The 18,903-nt window shown below is 45.3% G+C and overlaps 1 protein-coding gene across 1 annotated transcript in view; it reads right to left on the reverse strand.

Annotated features, from left to right (window-relative positions):
* LOC138510848 (low-density lipoprotein receptor-related protein 4-like) overlaps positions 1-18,903 on the reverse strand; it is a 495,073-nt gene that overhangs the window by 199,298 nt on the left and 276,872 nt on the right. The gene's annotated exons all lie outside the window — the stretch shown is intronic.

Consider the following 18,903-nt stretch of genomic DNA (forward strand, 5'->3'; position numbering starts at 1 on the left):
GGATCCCCTTACCAGCCAGTCGTCGAGGTATGGGTATACATGGTGGCCTTGCTTCCTTAGCCAGGCCGCTACTGGAGCCAGGCATTTCGTGAACGTTCTGGGGGAGGTCTTGAGCCCAAAGGGAAGAACCGTGAACTGGTAGTGAGTCCGCCCTATTACAAATCTCAGGAATTTCCTGTGTTTCCGACACATTGGAATATGGAAATACGCGTCCTGTAAATCTAGGGACGCTAGAAAATCCCCCTCTTGAACGGCGCGGATCACTTCCTGCAGAGTGAGCATCTTGCATTTTAGGCTCTTTAAGGACTTGTTGAGATCGCGTAAGTCTAAAATGGGACGTCATTTGCCGTTCGGCTTTTTTACGACGAAATATCTTGAGTAGACTACTTGACCTCTCTGTGGTGTTGAAACTAATTCTATCACGCCCTTTACCAACATGAGTGTTACCACTTGTTGCAGTATCTTTAGGTGGGAATGAGCGGTGAACGCAGGTGGAATGTGCGGAGGGCTGTGTTTGAATTGTAGAGAGTGTCCGTTTCTTATAGTATCCAGCACCCATTGATCCGTCGTTATTCGTTCCCATTCGTCGACATATGCCGACACTCTTCCCCCCAGAACGGTGTGTTGTATGTCACTGCTGATCTTTATTTTGCTTGTCTCTCGACGACGACGGATATGATGGTCTTTTCCTGGAAGTCTGGAAGTTCCGGCGACGGTTTGCCGTTTGGGAAGCAAGTCTGTATCCCTGGGAGGGGTAAGCCGATCTGCCAAAGGATCTGTCTCCAGACGCAGAGAATCTTGAATTACCTGTAGCCCCTCTAAAGGGACGAAAAGACTTGTAGCTTCGGCCACTCTGGAGAGCACCCAATGAACGTGCCGTGTCCGAGTCCTCTTTCATTCCCTTTAGGGCTTCGTCCACCTTCTCACCGAAAAGAAGGTCTCCCTCAAAGGGCATATCTAAAACTTTGTATTGTACTTCTAGCCTGAAGTAGGTACACTTAAGCCATGACTGTCGTCGTAATACGACCCCATTATTGACTTGCTTGAAGCCTGACTCAGCGAGGTCCACCGCAATGTTTATTGCGTGATTTGAGGCTTCCTCACCCTCTCGGACAAGTAACATCGCTGCCTTCCTATGCTCTTCCGGAAGATGATCAAGCAACGGAGCTAGCCTGTGCCACATCTCCCTATCGTATCTGGCTACAATCGCCAGAGAGTTTGCGGCCTTTACTGTGGTCGCTCCCACGGATAGCACTTTTTTGCCAAAGGCATCCTGGCGTCTCGCTTCGTTTTCAGGCGGAGTTGTGCACTTGTGCTGTGCCTTCGCCTTCCTCGCCGCTGCCGCCGACACCACCGAGTCTGGCGCTGGTTGGGAGGATAAGCACTTGGGGGTAGATTCTGGAGCCTTTAACTTTTTTTCGAGGCGTCCTTTCACCGCCGGCTCTGAAAAAGGGTGATGCATTGTCTGCAACCCCTCCTTCCACACATGGTCTAGTATTGGTATTGAGAACACAGACCTTCTCTTACCCATGTGGTCGAACAAAAAACAGTCCTTTTTCTGTTCTTCCTGGGACAAACCAAATTCTTTGCATGCCTTTATCATAGAATGGAATGACGCAATGTCGTCCGGAGGGGACGGGTGAGCAGGGCTTCTAGGGGTTTCCAACTCCACCTCTGACTCCCAGGTTGGATCCCTGGAGGGGGATGATGAGATTTCCGACATGGCTCCCCTGTCAGACTCCGAATCTGGCAGCTCACCTTCCTCTTGTGCCAGTGCTGAGATTGGCGTGCGTAGGTGGACGCGACAGACCCGGCTCGTCGACGGGCGACTTTGGCAGGTTTGCCTGAGGTAGTCTCTGGTCCAACGACTGTTGCAAAGACTGAAGCGTGGACAGAATTTCCAACGACAAAACCGATTGAGGATTGAGAAGAGGGGCGGATACCGGTATAACGGATCCCCTCGTCGACGACTTGTCAGCCACTCGTAGCTCTAGGTCTGCTGGGCCAGCTATTCTCTCGTCCTCGTCTTCCGAGGACAGCGACACAGCCTGTTCTTGCAGTAAAGTATCCGGGGGATCAGATCAAAAACTTCAGGCCTCCAGGCCTCCTGTAGAACCCCCGTCGACGAGGCCATTGTCGCCGCCGTTGTCGGTGGGACGGTGGATGCCACCTGCGTAAGTGGCAGGGTGGAGGCCGATGACTGGATCGGTGACTTAGCAGGTGGTTTAGGCGGTCCCGCCTTTTCCACACTTGGCTTGCTTTTACTCGACTCTCGACTCGTGGTCGATCTATAATGATCGCCCGAGGAGGATTTCCTTTCCTTTTCATGCTTTTTTGATGAAGATGATTTCTTTGACGAGAAGTCCCTAGTTGAGTGACTCCCAGACGACTCTTTTTCCGTCGGTCGAGATTTCTTCGCCGGTGGTTCCGACGAGGTAGCGCGGCGTGATGTTTTCGCCGATTGTGTGGAGCCTACCTCCGAAGGTATGCCCCCGCTCCATCATTCAGCCATGCCACCAGTCTTCGACTCCGGTCTTTGAGGGTTTTTTGAGAAAACCCTTTGCATATGTCAGTTATCCGCCGAATGATGAGGGTGGAGGCAATATATACAATCCATATGTCCGTCCCCCTCGTAAACTTTTTTCAAGCCGCACGTCGCGCATGGACGGAACATCGCTTTTCCTGACAAGGAGGACATTTCTCTAACTCAAACTCCAGGAAAACAACCTTGTACAAAATAGTAAGACAACGCGAAGAGATCCCACTACTTTGGAGACGGTTGAAATCTGAAGGGGAGCCGCGGGGGCGGGCCTCTTATACTGGGACGGCCTACGGAGCATGCGTAGGCGGGTCCTAAAAGGACGTAGATAGGACACAAAAGTGTCGGAAGTTTTCCTATAGGAAAAGGCTATATATGTGTACCGAGGGGTCCCAGTCTGACGACGGGGAATATTCTAAGCATGTGAATCCATGAAAGATCCAATGCTGGAGAAAGAGGTGTACACATGCTAGCGACACGAGGTAGGATGGGAAGGCAATGAAGAATATGTGGGGGAAGAAATTCTCAAAGAACAGATTCCTACCTTCCACAGATTTTTCATCCAAGGTACACTACTTAAGCAGAAACAGTGCAGAAGGATGGAGTAGAATTAGAAACCACCGTCTATGCCAGGAAACTCTGGAGCACTGCACAACAAAAGCAGACATCCTTACCAGAAAAGGGCACATAGTGGTGTTTGGTGAACTTGTGTAGCATAGCCCACTTATCTGCCCGACATGTCCAAAACAGAGACCCTGTTCTGCTAGTCAGAGGTCGAGGTAGACACCAGTCCTCTCAAAGTTAGTGCCCCCAACACCCTCAGGCATTTCCTTCCGAGACAGATTGTAAAACACTGAAATGCAGAGGACAATCCAGCTGCGCTGGGTCTGGTTGGGGACAGCCCTAAATGCACACGCTCTACATTTTTTTTAAAAAAACAAGTGCTGGTCATTCTTTACCTTGCAGAAACAAACCTATGTGGCGGAAACTGTTTAATCACTGCAAAAACTGCATAACAGTGGGGATAGAAAAGAACAAGCAATTCTCTGCTTGCGCAACGAACAATAGAAGCTCTGTATCCCTTCCCAGTGTCAATATGAAGGCCTGCCAGACCAGGTAGCGCAGAAAATCAACAACAGATGCTGGACAGGTGAAGGGGTCCACCACACCTTTCCACCAAGTTGAAAACGTATAGCACCGACAGATAGAGATCGACTGTGGCAGGTTTTATGACAGAAAGGAGTACATCTAGGATGTTTTTGGATTCCACACCTTATACCCCAGCAGCTAAGCCTGTACGTCGAGGCTTTTGAAGCTCATCCCTACGATACGGAGGGATCAGCCCTAACCAGGAATTGTGAAAAAGATGGTTGTAGGCACCATGCTCTCTGGGCTCAGTCCAAGGCAATTGAGATCATGGTGGACCTAAACCTCTGCAGTTTTAGGAACCAGCATAATGACAGGAATCATCAGGAATGCATAGAGATGACACAAGTGCCACGAGAGATCATTCCCAGAGTTTCCAGACTGGTAAACTCCATAAAGCAGAGCAGCGGTTACTTTCTGCTAAGACTTCAGGCAAGGAGGGCTACCAAACGGTACAGATCTCATTCAGAACTTTCTGGCAGAGCTCACGCTCGTGGAAAAACATCTGGCAGCTCAAGGCATCCACACCACATTCTCTCGCTTCAAGTAAGATTCGCAGCTCACAGATGTTCCCCAGAGCCTAAAACCCAAGTGATTTTACTGCTCAGCACAAACCCACCACTGCATGCTTGAGGTAATGCATGGTCACTTGGTGGTCCATCATAAACAGGATGCACGTGCCATGTACGCATGGAAGGTACAACGTTTTGGCATATTGATGCGTTTGCTCATCACAACAGGGGGAACACAATCAGCCCACTACAAAATCACTATGTCAAGCACCCAAGTCCTTCAAAGGCGCACACGTGACAACTGATCCTTATCTGCAACAAATGAGTCATGCCACCCTGAGATGGTTATAGTCAACAGTGAAGCATACACTGGAGCTACCTCATGCACAACCAGACCTCTTGCACCACTAAGCTGCAGGATGCCATAAGGCCTAGACATGCAGAAAGAAATAGGCTGGGCCTAGACTCATGGTTAAAAAGAATTCTGCATCTGCAAGATTGTCACTACCTGCTCTGCAGGAGGGAACGGAAAACCTAAGTATGTGACCAGAACTACCCATATGAACTGGAGAGACCTGGATGCGAGACCTGGGAGTTCAAGCTCCGGGAGCAGCTCAAGCTGTGCAGTAGCAGACAGGTGTGGGGCAGCCAAGCAAACATGTGACCTATGGTGCAAGTTTGAATGAGCCAGTCATCCTGGTAGGGGACATACATGAATCCTGTCCTTCATTAGACAAGAGGCCACCACAGCAAACTCCTTGTTGAAGGCCTTTGGACCCGAGAAAGGGCTGAAAAAAGGCCCAAGGACAGGATCCTAAATTGGTTTCAGGAGTTTCACACCACAAACCTCAGGTACTTCCTGTGCTTTGGATGGATCAGCACATTGAAGCATACATCCTGACGGCCATTAAGTGCTGCAGCTAGAGGGCCTGAAGAATATGGAGCAAGGACACCAACCTGAATTTATACCTGTGATGGTACAGACTCAGCAGCTGCAGATCAATGATTGTACGCACGCCCGAGCCGTCTCTAGCACCAAAAAAGTGTACCAACCCATCTCTCTCCGAGGTGGACACCAGCTCTACACAGCAGCCTTTGTTAGAAATTGTCAAATCATCTCCAACTGGAGTGTCTGGGAGATGGGAGGGACATGAAGCAAGGTAGTCACCAGACGAACAGGAATCAATAGTCTAAGGACATGTCCTGGAAGGCCCAGGCGTTAGGAGGTGGTGTGCTGCTACTCCCAGACTGCAGTATCTGGCATGCAGTCTCCTTGCAATCCGTCACCAGATGGTTAAACACATCAATCTCCTATATGGTCAAATTATCTGCTGCTTCGTCGACCACAGTACACATAAATTGGGTTTACCTTGCAAGGGTAGCAGTGGCATTCACAACCTGGCTGCCAGAAGCAAAATCCTTGAGACAGAGCATCAACCTTTTGATCTTGTCCGGAAGGAAGGGGGGGGGGGGGGGAGAGCAACTTTTAGATGGCATTAGAGTCCTGCACCAGCAGACCTTAAAGCATAAAAACAAGATCAGTGCAAGCTGGAAGTTACTTTATTAGTAAGATTTTAGTTTACAGCCAGAGCAAAGGTAGGTTTAAGATGCCTTTCCATAACAGTGGTTGAACCAGCAGGCTAAAGTGAAGAATTGTCTCCCTTGGAGGAACTAGCGAGAACATTTTTTTTAGATCAAATTGGACCACAGGCTTTGTCAACAAAGACCAACCAAGAATTTACACAGATTTGGCAATTTGTTTATAGAAATGTGGAGCTTACTGAAACAGAAGCTTGCATGACGTAATCTCTCTTGAGGTATACTACAGACAATTGGCATTGCCTAGGGCAGAGTCCAGTTCAGTCAAGGCCTCATCTCGGCGATAGAAACCTCAGGGAAGTCTTCCACCTCCCCAGCCCATAAGGAACAGTGGTTACCCCCCCTTCATTACTGGGCTTGGGCCCTTGAAGCTGGAGGAAGGCCCATCAAGGTGTTGGCAAACCTTTCCTGTCTGACACCAGTTTGTCTTGCCAGAGCCCTCATACTGTCCCGCCTGGACTACTGTAACACTCTATCTTGGGTCCTCCAAAGCCATCACCAGCAAACTCCAAACTCCCCAGAATAACGCTCTTAGAGCGGCACTGGGCATCTCTAGAAGAGAGCATATTACAGCATATTGTCAACAGAACAATTGGCTAACCGTCAGACAAAATCCTTCTAAAAACGGCCTCACTTACTCATAAATCCTTCAATAATGCTGCCCCAATCTATCTTATCAACAGATTCCAGAGACAGACCTCCCCGAGACCAACAAGAACAGTATATAAAAACTGCCTCTCTGTCCCCAACTTTAAACATTCTACCATAGGGGGTTACAGTTTCCCAGTCAAAGCAGCAAAACTGTGGAACTCTCTACCACCACCCCTCAGAATGGACATGGATTATCAGAAATTCCGATCTAAGGTCATTTTATGGTTGAAAAAGTAGGCCTCCCATCATAACCAGCTGCCTAGTCTATTAGACTCATGTTTACTGTACCCATTGAGGCCTACTTGCACAGATGTATATATTCCTGTTATTACTATGTTATATATTTTGTTTTTATGTTGTAACCAAGCTTCGCAATCTCATGTAAATGCTGCGTACTGTTACCTGAGGCTATGACGGCGCATTGCAAATAATATAACAAACACCAAAACCCAGGAAGCTGGCAATTCAAAAATGGAAGGCTGAGCTGCACAGCACTGGGGGGGGGGGGGGGAGCAGTCACGACTGATGGAGCTTGAAATGAGCTGGTACGCATGCGGTTCTAGTCCAAAGAGGTGACACAGTTGGCTTGTAGAAGCACAGTGAACCCTTGGCCATCGCAGGCCCCTTGGCAAAGTTGCCCAGCACCTAGTGCCTGAATGCCTCCAACTGCCTGGGAAATAAGCACTAATGGGCATCTGTACCTTTGGTTGTGATTTTTCATATGTTCCATCAGCCCTGGAGTGGGAGTGACAGCACAAACCTCTTAGAGGAATGAAACATTGACAAGATCTACCCTTCTTGTCTGAATAATACTGATCTTCTTCGAAGACTGAGTTCACATCCTCCCTAAGAAGTGCATTTCCAACCATGTTCGGAAAAGTATACATTTTGCAGCATTCTCCCAGAAGGAAGGGATTGGCACAAACCACTTTCCTTTGCATCGTGCTTCTGCCCAGATCAACCATGTGGGGCTCCGACAGGTATCTGCTCAACTCCTGCAGGTTTTGTAGTCCACCTTCGGAGGAATGGCATAACAGTTGAAAAAGTTAGTGGGCTTTCCGAGCAGTGAATGCAAGAACAATGAGAACTGAGGAACAGCACATTGCTGGCCCCATGTATGCTGCCCAGGATGTCCCATCCTTCACATATGTAGTGGGCATCCAATGGCACCTAGTGGAGCAGTCCTGGTGGTTAAAGACATTCCTGGTGGTTAAAGACATTCCTGATAGGTGGGGGGCTGCAGAAGATCCAAGATGAGGAATGTGTGGGAGGAAAGATGGTTAGAATAATAAGTTCACAAACGCACCTCCATGCATTCTTAAGACTGAATTCATGGAAGTACCACTTTTGATCAATTCAGAACCAACTTACCTCAGCAATTACATCCACATGTGCAATAGTCCATTTAGGAAGTGTGTTTCACTTAAACCTGATCCACCCAAAAAATTAAAAAAGTACTTGATGGGTGTCCCATTGTAATGTATGGTAGAAAGGGACTTGGCATTTGATATGTAATTTCAAAGTATAAATATCAAAAAATCAGGATGAGAGATCTGTGTGTTTTTTAAATTTTTTTATTGTAACATTTAGTTTATTACAAACTTTTATTACAAAAAAAACATCCAAAAGCAAATTCCTCCATTTGTGAATCCCACCTGTCACAACTCATTTTCTACTTCTTTATATCCACTTTCCCACCATTTCCACACATGACAGTGTCTACAAAATGTATCACTGAACAGGACACATGCACTGAACTCCTGCTTATTAATCGGAACCACCAATCATCCATGTCCATATTTTTAGGAGCAAACTGTCCCAAATACAGAGTTCTCAAGTCTTTAGGCATATGACAGTCTGTGATTAAATGCCTTATCGATTCTATTTCAGACCCACAGTATCTACATACATTGTCCTTTGTGGTCTGATCATGTCTCATTAATAGCATTTCTTTTGTTCTAATGGCATTCACTCGCAGGCGAAGAAAGCCATCACGATGATGTTGTGACGGGAATTGCGACAAATACCTCGGCATTACGTTCAATTTATTCTTGGTGGGGCCAAGTTTTGGGGCAGTTGGCAAGCTTTCAAGTGTTGCAAGGTTTTGGATCCACGCCCATTCTTGCAATTTTCTTTTTGCAATTTGTGGTTGAGCCGTCAGCATCTCACTATTTATTTCAGCGGCGTACATAATTTTGAGATCTTTTACCTATTTTGATAGTGTTCCAACGTACGGTCGACTACGATTGGGTGCAAGTATTTCGTACGCCGGTTCTGGATTAAGGATTATCATCTTTCTTAACAAGGCTAATGACTTCCAAATCACATTTACATAAAGTGCATCTAATGCCAACTCTTGTCTAATGACTTATCGATATATATTTTGGCAGTTTCAATACTCGCTTCCAAAATAGCCCTTCCAACTTTGCCCAAATTCTGTGGTCTACATTCCACCCTGCTTCAGCACCAAAAGTGATGGCCGGTATTACCTTTTGTAGGTAAAACGTCCGTACTGATGTTAAAGTGAATTTTCCATATAGATTATGGATTTGTGCACCTTGTATGGCTAAGGTTTTAGTTAGCTGCACAATATCTTGTACCCAACTCCATTCGCGTATTGATTTGCTGACCATGACGCACAAGTATCTGATTTACGCTATTTCTGCGATGAGTAGGTTTTCAATCCTCCAACAAAAGGTTTTATTTTTGACACCTTTTACTGATCCAATTTGCATGATTTTTGTTTTGCTGACATTTATTTTTAACTCATTATGGCTCATATAAAGTTGGAGCTTTGTCAGTAATCGTTGGAGACGTTATCCATTAATACTAGATCGTCAGCGTAGGTTATGCAATTGATTTGTTGCCCATTTATCTTAGGTGGAAAACATTTCACATCGCTCAATGCAGCAGGTAAATCGGCAATAAACAATTTGAACAGACATGCAGCAATCGGGCAGCCCTGTTTTATGCCCTTTTTCGTCTTCATTGATTCAGATAAATGACCTTTTTCGTTTATTCTTATTTGAATTGTCGTCATTGTATGTAGGGCCTTTATAGGTTGTAAGACTTTCCGGACAATCCCAATTTTTTAATTTTTGCCACAGCATTTCTCTGTTGATCGTATCAAATGCTTGGTGCATATCAATATAAGCTATAAAAAGCTTTGTTTTTTTTCCTATGGCATCCAATTTTAGAATATTTACTAAAGTCAAATTGATTTCAGTCCCTACGCCCTTAGTGAAACCAGTTTGACGACAATCGGTAATCTTTTTCTTGTTTGCCCATGCTGTTAGTTTCCGTTGTAGGAAGTTCGCAAAAATCTTTCCAATTGTATCAAGGAGGGCAATCTGGCGATAGTTTGTTGGATCAGCCCGATTGCCCTTCTTAAAGATTGGAACTATTATGGCTGTTGTCCAAGAATGCTGTATTTTCTTAAGCTCTACAATTCTTGCAAATAGGTTTGCAATGAAGATCGACCATTCATGTTTGTTTGATTTTGACATGACATTCGTGATGCTATCCGGCCCAGTCGCATGTGAGTTTTTCAGCTTTACAATTACGGCACATATGTCTTCTGCGGTCTCATTGCAATACCAACACACCGCTGCTTCTTGTATAGGGACAGATGTTACATTATCTTTTGAGAACACTTTATTATAATGTTTTTTCCAATCACTTTCAGCAACACCGTTGGCCATCGTGTCCTCTTGATTTCTGATACAATTATTCATTATATGCCAAATTTCTCTACAATTGTTTGATTTTATTAGGTTCAGCATAGCTTCGCCTTGTTCTTGATCACGCAAGAAGGCGAAGGCTTTAACACAATTACGATATTTCTGCTCCCGTTGTTTGATCAAGGTCAGGACCTCCGTGCGCCCTAGTACTAATCCGCCCACGAGAGGCTGGGGAACCAATGGGGTGGAGGGTGTGCGCGTCAGGCCAGGAAGAGTAGGCCTGGTCCAATCATCGCTGTCCACATAGTTCAGAGAAGTAGCCAATCAAAGTCAGACAAAAAACCGAAAGGCAAAACGGCTGCCTCGGGAAATGAGAGGCGGAGTGTTCTGAGGTGAGGCACTGACTACAAGGCTCCCTAGTGGTCATGGGAGATGTAGTAGAGTATGTGCCGAGTATGTGCCGTGGCCGGGCTGGCGACAGTCCATCCTGATGAAGGCCAACACTATGACGGGCTTGAATCCAGCCCCCCCCATGGCCGAAACACTCAGTGTCGATCACCTGTGACAACTGTATAAACCCCATTTTGTGTATGTTCTGTAGATAGTGTTGTGTACACTTTTGGGTTAATCACCCCCTGGACTACTCTCCGTCCTGGGTGCCCCTCGTTCAACTGTAAGTTTACTCTACTGTCATTTGTGCCTGTGCTCTTTTGTTTAGATTTTACCTCGACATTATAGAGGTTGATACCTGTATTTCCATTGTATATAATCGCACCTGTCCGTTGTCACTTTCGTGCTTATCGAAAGTTGTGTAAATAATTGAGAAATCATCTTTAAAAAATGTTGTGTTTTGAAATAAATTCACATGTTTAAAACCACACAGCTGTTTGTAGGATCTCTCATTCTGATTTTCTGATATTTATACCTGTACCTACCTGGGTATATCAGGACCCCACCATGTTCCCTGAAGATTAACTATTTAATTTCCAAGACAAACTGTAGGCCACAAATAAAGGTGCAACTTTTTTTAAATTGAGGGGCAAGGGGACCCTTGCAATAAAACTTGGAATAGCATTCACAGATTATGGTAATGTCTCCAACACAAATTGTAGTGAAGAAGGTGAATATGACCGAGAAGTCAACAGGTTTACCAGTAACATTGGTAAGCTCAAGGGATTTGAACATGTTCGCAATTATATAGTTCCTGAGGATTGCAAAGTTAGGAATTTCTGTTTTTACAAGTAACCAGTAAAAAAAACAACGGACTTATCATTGACGTCATCAAAGCCATTAAAGCTGTATTATGGTTCGCGTCATTGTAGCGTATTAGCTAAAGAATGACATCCCCCTCATCACTTGCACAAATTCTTTTCCATTCGACTGGTCTGGTAACGCTACTTTCCCACTCTAAAGCATCCACTCAATCATGGCACACAATGATCAGGCTACTCTTCGATCAATGAGCTAGAAACACACTTTGCAGACTTCCTCACCACAGAGAATGCCTCTATCCTAGAATTATTCAAAAGGTCTACTATGAAACTGGTCAACACCAATTCCCCCCCCCCCCCCCTAAAAATCACCTGTGATAAAACCAAACCATCCAACTACTGGTACACCCCTGAACCAATAAATACACAGACAGAGAAACCGTGGCAAAATAACCTGAAGTAGCCCTTGAGATCGCATCAACCTCAAATCTCTGCACGCCAACCATAGTATTCGGATTACAAAGCCAAACGTCGCCTACTACTCAACCATCATCGCAGTAGCCTTTAACAGTAGTAAAGCATTGTACCAAACCCTCACCTGACTCCGAGGTGCCAGCAACTTGGGAAAAATGCATGTTCATCAACTTTTATTGAAAGAAATAGACAAAATCTGACATATCATCCAATCAACCTCACACATCATTAGCCCTCCTGTACTCTAACATGCACACTGTACCACTGGACCGAATACTCGTCCTTCTCTTCCCCCAGACCACCTAAAAGCAAATGCTTCCCTCAAACCTACTTCCTACTTTGATGGGATCATCCTTGTCCCCATTATTAAACAATTGATGGACCAGGTGCTTAACACACTCCTCCGTATAATGAATGCTTCCTTCATAGAATGGTCTTTCTCAGACACCCTTGAGAATGGTTTTGTATGATCAACTGACCTTTAGACACAAATGAACTGGCCAACTACCGGCCTTTCACAAATGTCCTCAAAATCTCGTTTGTTAGACCTACTCTCCAAGTTGAAGTTCACCTCCTCCATGACTCAGTTGGGGTGACGCCCCAATGGTAGCATTGAGACGCCACAATCAGGTGGTAGGGGATGACCTCCAAATCATGGATAAGGGGCGACTCATGCCTCCTCATTCTCCCTGACCTCTCGGTTACATTTAACACCATCAACCAGCACATACTCTCCTGTCCCTCCTCGCCAGCACATTAGGATTCTTTGGCCCGTCCAAAGTTGGTTTACCTCTTAGGCAGGTAACAGGCTGTCCAGATGAACATGTTGCATTTTGACTCCCAGTCTCCTGTGGAGTTCACCAAGGCTCAAACCTTTCAACAATACTTTTTAGTCTCTGTGAACACTCCTCAATGGTTCCAATAAAGCCATCCATCAGTAAGTGAACGATACTCAGTTGTGCATGAGAGTAAAAGGCCCAGAGGACAATAGTCGCCTCTACGATTATAGCCATCAGCCAGTCCTGGATGTCAGCCTACTTCAAACATAACCCATCCAAGACCGAATTTGTTCTCATTGGTCTGCCTCCTAGACAAATTGTCCAACAGTGGCTCAATGATAGACGCCTAAAAGGATTTGATCCACAACTCGCTGATGCAGAAAAATCCTTAGGCTCCACCATTGACAGCGACCTGTCCTTCCAGAAACACAGCCAAGGAATCCCAAATAGCCAAGCTCCAAAGTTCCACCATTTGCAAAAAAACAAACCTTCATCCCGCTGCAGGACTTCCGGACCATAGTGCAGGCCCTTGTGGTCTTTCACATTGCTGGGAGAAAAACCCTCCTGACTGGGCTCCCTCCCAGCCACTCACTTTGCTCCCCCCTAAAAGTAGTCCTACACATTTTATTACAGGTGCATGAAAATTTGACAAAATCCCACTCTGTCCTACGCAAACTACAGTAGTTTCCTCTCTATGTCAGGCTACTGCTCAAGACTTCTCTTGTCACGCACCCACTTTTTGGAACTCCAACCCTTTATCACCACAAAATGCTCCCACAACGCCCCAATTTAACAAATCTCACTTTTTCAATACCCGACCAAAGACTAATCTCAAATGATTTACAGACCGAAACTCTCAGTACTGCGCCGTTAAAAAGTGCCAGCCCTTAAGCTCGTGGGAATCTTCAAAGCCTCCCACCCGTACCCCCCCCCCCCCCCCCGCTGCTTAGACTGATTATTTTTATTTAGGTAAGTATTTGGATAATTTTGTATTGTTATGCTATTTTGATTCATGATAAACAGTATACTTTTGGCATGATGCTATTATCAGCCTGTTTTAACTGTGTGAAAACTGAAAAATAAAGCTTGATAAAAAAAATATATATCAAGTTGCCATCCCAAATGGTGGCTATGCACATCCTGTAAGGCGCCGAGCTGGCCCGGAGCTAGGTCTGCACTCTAAAAAATAAAATCAAAATATAACGGTATAATAGATCTTCGCAATCCCTTCAACAGAATTTAAATGGAGGGATTGCAGTTCGCAAACATCCAGGGATTGCTGAACACTAAATTAAGCCGATATAAACAACCGTAATATACCAGCCTATCATTGAATCCTGCCGTATGAAGAGTCCAAACATTTAGCAGCGTTTCACACGTTTTGGAACTTTCCAATGCAAATCCATGCCTTTTGGATTGCCCTGACCAGGGCTCCAGTAGTGTTCCAAAGATAGACGCAGAGTATTCTCATGCTCTACAAATGGCGCAACCCTCGCTGCATTCACTGCCCACTCACACCACACAACCTAATTCGTCCAGGCCCTGCCAGAGCTAAGGTCTGGTACCCCAAGCACAACCCATGGCTGCAAGAATGGTGACGAAACACTACGAACCAACAGAAAAGAAACCTAACCAACGATCCATCCAAACACACCATTTTCACAAACACCGAATCAGACCAATCCAAAGCAAAGCAAACAAAGGCCCATGGAGAGCAATTGAAACCCAGCAAAGACACCAGGGAGAGAACATGCAAAAGAGGGAGTGGAAAGAAAAGCCACACAAATGACAAGCAAACACATTCAAGACACAATGTACTGCAAGGGAGTGGATAGAAGAAAGGCATGTGGCGAGGGGTTTATTAGTCCACAGAACACATGACGCAAGAAGGAAAATCCTGTATGATAAAGTAAGGCGGTGTGGTTACTACCACAAGTATGCATGCCGAGATGAGAACTGAGCTCATTCACCACATGCACGACAATTATGAAAATCATGTTGCAACAAACAAATACACTTAACAATAGAATACATATTGGCTAGTAACAGATGTGTATTAAATACACTTCGAGTTAGAACAACTCACAATGTAATCTACCCATCGTGTCTCACACACTACAATTCATACATGGGAATAATTTACAAACTAATAGTGCTCACTCACCAAGCATGAAATAAAATGAAATAATGCAGAGATCTGTATCTGGGACCTTCTAAAGTAACATGCAAACCTACTCGCATGAACATCACCAGCAATGGTAACATGCAACTCGGTAAATGCGCATATTCTAGTGAACGTACAATGAAAGATCAGAAACACCAGTGAGTGCAGCTTCACTGGTTTGACGTAGAAGACATTCAGAAATACTACTGGGCACTCACTGATATTTGTGAGGCAAGGGTGCCAATACCAATCCAACTTTGCACCCATAGCCAGACTTCTACAACGGTGTGGAGTGGTGCGCCACTTCTCGCATGCTGCATATGATGTGTGACGTCATTGCGGAGCATGAGAGGGCAGAGCCAAGAAGGGCACGGTATGAGAGCGCACAAGAGCGAGGCGCAGAGCCTGCCAACTCCCCGACTAGGCATCAAGCAGTCTCCTCCTACCTTTATGGCACAATTTAGCCATAAAGTGTAGTTTATCAGTTTGTCTAAAACAAAAAGACAGAAAACCTTGAACCCGGTATATGGCGATCTTTTAAGGTGGGTGAATCAGCAGCTGGTTCTGGGGTGATGCTGGAGCACCACTTTGGCGAGGACGGGATCAATTGAATCCCACTGAAGTCTCACAGAAGCCATTAAGAAAATGCATGTAGAGCAACCATTACCAGTCTTCGTGCCAAGTACAGCAACACAGTAGATCAGATGGATCAAGCTATTTGAAGTATACTTGATGCCCAGAATGGAAAAGAATATGCAGAGGCTAGGGAAAAAGCAATGCCATTGAACAACCTGGCCGTAGAGGGATACAAGCAGGGGCTTTGCTAGGGGGAGGGCTAAGGGGGCTATAGCCCCTGATCTTTTGGTTGTAGCCCCGGATAGAATCTCAGGAGCTACAGCCAAAAGACTAGCAAGCCCCCAAACCAACAGTTCCAACATCAACGTAGCCCCGGGTCTTTTCCAGACCTAGCAACTCCCCTGGATACAAGATATTTGAAAGCCGACCCATATTTACAGCACCAAATGCAGCTGGGCAATGGACGGGTTCACGGAAGTCGAGATGCACATGGACAAAAGCTAATATTATGCTACACCGAACCAGATTTCACTCAAGGTAGCAAAGGCCCGACCGAATCTGTGAATGGCTGCGCTGAGGGAAATGGCAACACCCTGGACCTATGCAATGGAGACGAAGAGTCAGACTTTGCTGGTAACGAACTGCAGGGACTTGAAACTACAAGAGAAAATGAAGAATGCAAAGGACTCTACACTCGAAGAGGCAATCGCAATAGCACAAGCAGCGAAGGAGACAGCAGTGAAGAAAAACTGCAGAAAAACTAGAACATGCACAAGTTAAGTTGAATTGATATTGAATAAACATGAGAAGATTACAAAGTAAAGAAGCAACAAACATGGATGTAAAGCGCACAAACGGCATTAGTCTTCTAAGAAAAGACGGGCAATTAATGGAATTGCTGCATCATGGACTGGCTGAGGAAGAAGCATCAGAGGGCCGACCATATTGGCGTTGGACAAAAGGAAGAAATTCGAGCCGAAACCATCTAAGTAGTACATTACTTGTGGGGAGAAACAAACAATCGACAGGAAACAGACCCAAAGCTAGAATATGCACCCCAAATTAGATGCTGGCATCAGAAATAAGTGTAATGGAAAATGTTCAGGGTGAAAAAAAAAAACAGTCTGCCTGTAAGGAAATCTATATTATAGTTGGTCATTTATAACGCGCTTACTAAGCGTGGACCCAGGGATCGAACTTGTGTTGCTCCGTGTCTTGCTTTCAAGGAGAACGTGTTGCCCCCTGAGCCATCCTCCCAGGTATTGATGTAAATGCATGCACGTGTATCACTGGTAAAGAAAATGCACCCAAAACGTTGAAGTGAGCCCACGTGCAGGAATAAAATGTAAAGTTGAATAGCATCAGTAACTATTCAATACAGTGGATGACGAGAAGTAAAGCCATTATCATATGGATACAGGTCTAGCGACAGCCTGTAATTCAAAGGGTGATCACTCAATTACGATTCTGTGCTTTGCTGAAACACCACACAAAAACCTGAACCAAGTAAAACACCTTCCCAGCCAGATGGTAACTAGAAGCCCACAAACCATGTGAGGAGTAGACGACATGGAAAAGAGGACTGCCAAGATCAACCTTCTGTGGGTCCAGCTGTATAATCAACCTGTGAGATGGAGGGCATGAGGAGACAGAGTAAGCAGGAACATAACACAGAAGTGGTAGAGGACGAGGAGTTACTGTAGCATCTGGCAAGGTTTCAAAGAAGGCAAGGGATGAACAAGTTAATGATACAAGCCATCAGCTGATGGCAGTTCCAAAGTGATGCACAGCATCACGCTGCACAGAAGAAATGTAAGTGGGACTAACCCTCATGATGAAGACAGTTTGGCATTCCAGTGACAGAACTTTCAAGCATTGAAGGAGGACTAGCTGTAAAGAATAAGGTGATGGGAGACAGGCGGGACCGCAACTGAACAAGATGGCTGCAACATGTTGCATTCCAAGAAAACCCACTATGACCGGCAGAGATTATCCCAGGCTAGGGAGTCCACAAAGCAATAGGATGGAGTGCAGGAGCGTTTGCAGCCCCTCTCCCCACCCACCACATCAGTGTGGGCCACCCAAAATCCAGTCTCTGTTGCGCATAACTTTAGGTTATGCTGCAGGCCCAAACTGCAACTCAAAGGGGCTCTCCCATACTTTTGTTATGGGAAACAGCATGAGATTTGCAGCTTCTTCACAGGTATCCCTCTTTGCATGCCAGCCAACTCTGGCTCCTCACCTCAAGCCTCCATATACCCTCAAAGTAGCTCTAATGGATAGAATCAGAGTGTCAGGCCAGAACGACATCCTCTGTTCGGCTCCTTACTTCCGATGGCACTGGGTTCTGGGTTCACTGTCCTGTGTGTCCTTAAAGTGCTGCTAGATAGGTACCGTTTTACTGATGGAGCACATATTGTGGGGTGGTGGCTCCAACACACCGGTGCTGCAATTATCTAGCCGTTAACATTTGGTATCTCACACCGAAGCAAGGCAGCAGCAGGCATAGATTTCTCAGGATACCAAAAGGTAAGTCCTTATTGCAGTTACAGGTTACAAACAGGTAGTTTGTTAAAAGACTCAATGAAAGGCAACCAACATCTCCATGATCCCATCGTGTCTGATCCCGTCAAGCCTCACACACATTCCACAAGCACCCAGCACGTCACCAACTCTTACCACTACATTCCACACCCAAATACCACACACCTAAGATTTTGAAGAGAGATTTGGGGGATGAACAATCCCAATGATTGAAACAAAACAAACAGTAACTGATACATATAGCCAATATACTTAAACAACTAAATATAAACGCAAGTAAACACAAATGTAAGAACAAGTAAATAAATGAAGACCGTAAAGTAGCCTAGGACGAACTATGCATGCACAGTTGACGGAAGTTTGGTCTAGGCTGGCTGTAGTAGCAAAAAGGGAGAAAAGTACTGCTACTGCCAAACCTACATGAAAGTTCTGCTACACTACGATAAAGTACCTATGCATGACAAACAAAACACATCAACAGTGCAAGGTAGGAATAGGACAAGAGCAGGTGGGGTGTAGAAACAAACCCAAATAATTTCAACTGAACTAATAGCTACAATACTGTGAGCAGAGTGATGCAGGCTAAACAAATATCAGATCTTATGTAATGAATCCATTATACCTGTAAACAATCATTTACAAAAATTGGACACTTGCTTGATGGTGTGTGCTGAACTTTTCTCCTTTAGAAAGATTCACATCCATAACTTCTACGTTTCACTCTACTACTTTGCGATCATCTGACTGGTATTTGTAAGCAACTGCTTCCCCAATGAAGTGACGTTCAACAATTAACATGGCACCCAGAAAGAACAGGTAGTTTAATGATCATTGTGGGATGATCCAATGAGATTGTACAACAAATGCAAATAATGCCTTTTTTGGGGTCGACAAATCCCAAGATAGGGAAACATGGTTGGTATAAACCACTTGGGACTGAGAATGCAGACCATGCAAAATGTCAATTGAAGTTAAACGCATTTTGTAGAACAAGCAGAGACGGATGCAATGCCTAAAGGCTTGAGGTC

This window comes from Ambystoma mexicanum, chromosome 6p (genome assembly GCF_040938575.1).
Source record: "Ambystoma mexicanum isolate Mex_15411 chromosome 6p, UKY_AmexF1_1, whole genome shotgun sequence".
In the NCBI taxonomy this organism is placed as follows: Eukaryota; Metazoa; Chordata; class Amphibia; order Caudata; family Ambystomatidae; genus Ambystoma; species Ambystoma mexicanum.